Source organism: Pteropus vampyrus, unplaced genomic scaffold (genome assembly GCF_000151845.1).
Source record: "Pteropus vampyrus isolate Shadow unplaced genomic scaffold, Pvam_2.0 Scaffold73, whole genome shotgun sequence".
Classification (NCBI taxonomy): Eukaryota; Metazoa; Chordata; class Mammalia; order Chiroptera; family Pteropodidae; genus Pteropus; species Pteropus vampyrus.
The window spans coordinates 3,586,620-3,588,958 of record NW_011888854.1 but is presented as its reverse complement, the minus strand read 5'-3'; positions in this window follow the sequence as shown (position 1 = coordinate 3,588,958).

The window sequence follows — 2,339 nt, the reverse complement described above, 5'->3', positions numbered from 1 at the left end:
ACTTGTTTATTTTTTCTAAGCAAATTTTTTTCTAAGTTTTTATTTTATGATGTATGACAGCATTGGATTTTCTATGCCTTTCAAATTTTTACTTCGGAGTTGAGTGAAAAGGAAGCTGAAATATTGAAAACCGTTCAAAATAGTAGTAAATAATGGTAGCTATACATTCCAAAATACATAGAATTACAATTGTTAACTGATTCTTTCTTATAATATGATCTTTAGTTTTTAGAGGCAACTTAATGTGAGCAATTTATTATTATGGTATTGTGTGCTTTTAATGCTTGACTGCTGAAATGCATAAATGATATTTCTGTTTACTCCAATAACCTCCTATAAATCAATTTCATCTCCATCAGAGTTTCTTTAGAAGAACGAGGAGGGAAGAAACATCAAAACATGAAACCATGATAAATACACTAGTTGTATTTTACAGGTTTAAACATTTTAAGTTCTGTACATAATCAAATATAAGAATAGATTATACTAAGACTTTTATATATTTTAGAGGAATCTATCACTAGAAAATTAAACTGTATTAATTGTACTTTTTAAAGCACGTTACATTTCTATTTTAACTTATTAGTTTACTTTTGAAAAAAAATAAGTTAAAATTCGAATGTTTTTTGAATACTTAAGAATGGACCGACTCGAATTGTACTTTCTTTTCCTGTTTCCCAAGTAAATCTTTCCCTACACCCTAAAACAAACCCCAAACATTATCTTACCAAAAGATTATGATCAAGTATCTGCAATGTATGGGTCATGTCCACCTTGAAACATGTTACTATTTTTGCATGAGTAATAAGCCAAATGTAATTTAAAAAATAAATGGAGAATTGGGAGTCGTTCAAAAATGAAACCAATCACACATGACACCTAGTGGAGTTTTCATTAAGCACGGTGGTGATTAGCATTGGGAAGGGTAAAGAAGTGAGCCTAACAAAACCTCAATGAGTTCTGTTTTCATAAGTTGAAATAGATTTGAGTTTACTTCTGTCAAAGGGACATTTATTTTCCTATATCCTGAGAGTTCGTCATTTGAGTTTTCATAAGTTAAAAAAAAAAAAAAAAGTTACTTTTGCATCTCAGCTGAAGCAGTTCTAGCACGTGGCTGTTCAACTTAAATTTTATCAAAAAAATAAGCCAGTGAATGTAAAACATTTGCAAGAATTTTTGAATAAGTGTTTTCTGTTTTATTCCAAATACTACAAGTTAATTATAACTATGTGCTATGACACAGAGGTGCTAATTATCACTAAAATGCCGATCACATTACAGTGTATAAAGGTATCAAATCAACATGTTGTACACTTTAATTTACATGTTATATGTCAGATATATTTCAATTTAACAAAGTGTTTTCTACTAAACAATGTGAAGCACCTCATAGACCAAGATCAGAGTAAGGGTCTTCCATTCATAACTAAGTATCCCCCTCCTTTTTTAACACCCTTAACATATCCTCCCTTAACAAATATAAGAGGAATTTATAAGATCAGGGTTTATTTAATTGAAGTGGACTTTTATTTTTTAAATACAAAATTATAAACAAAATTTGGTTGAAATCTTTGGATGGAGTCCTTAGTGAGGAACATTGAACCTTAATGGTAAATTCTCCTCTTGAAACTGAAAATTCTATATGGAGTTGGTGATAAGCTGTGATCACATCACAAAGAAACTCAAGCATAGGCTTCAATGGCCTATGATTATCTGAAAATAAAGGAGACATCTATGTAATCTTAAGAAAACATAATCCTCTAAGGCCACTTTGAAGCATCTTCAGAAGATAATAATGGACAAGAGGAAGAGTAGGTTAAAATCTCCCACTGTGACGGTAGCCTTGCTATATATATATGCACATATATGTGTGTATATGTATATATTATATGTATAGTGAGATTATCATATGAGGAATTATAAATTTATTTTTTATATCATTGAAACATATCATTATCACCCAAAATCCATAGTTTATATTATAGAGTGTTATCACTGCACTAAAATCCTCTTTGCTCTGCCTGTTCATCTCTCCATCTTCCATCCCTGGAAACCGCAGATGTTTTATATCCATAATTTTGCCGTCTTCAGAAAGTCTTATAGCTGAAATCTATAAATATGGAACTATAGTTGATGTCTATAGGATGAAGCCCTTTTAGCCTGGCTTCTTAGTAATTTGCATTCAAGGTTCCTTCATGTATTTTCATGGTGTGATAACTCATTTCTTTTCTAGCGCTCAATAATATCCCATTGTTTGGAGGTACCACAGCTTAGTTATCTATTCATCTACTGGAGGACATCATGGTTTCTTCCAGGTTTTGGCAATGATGAACAAAGCT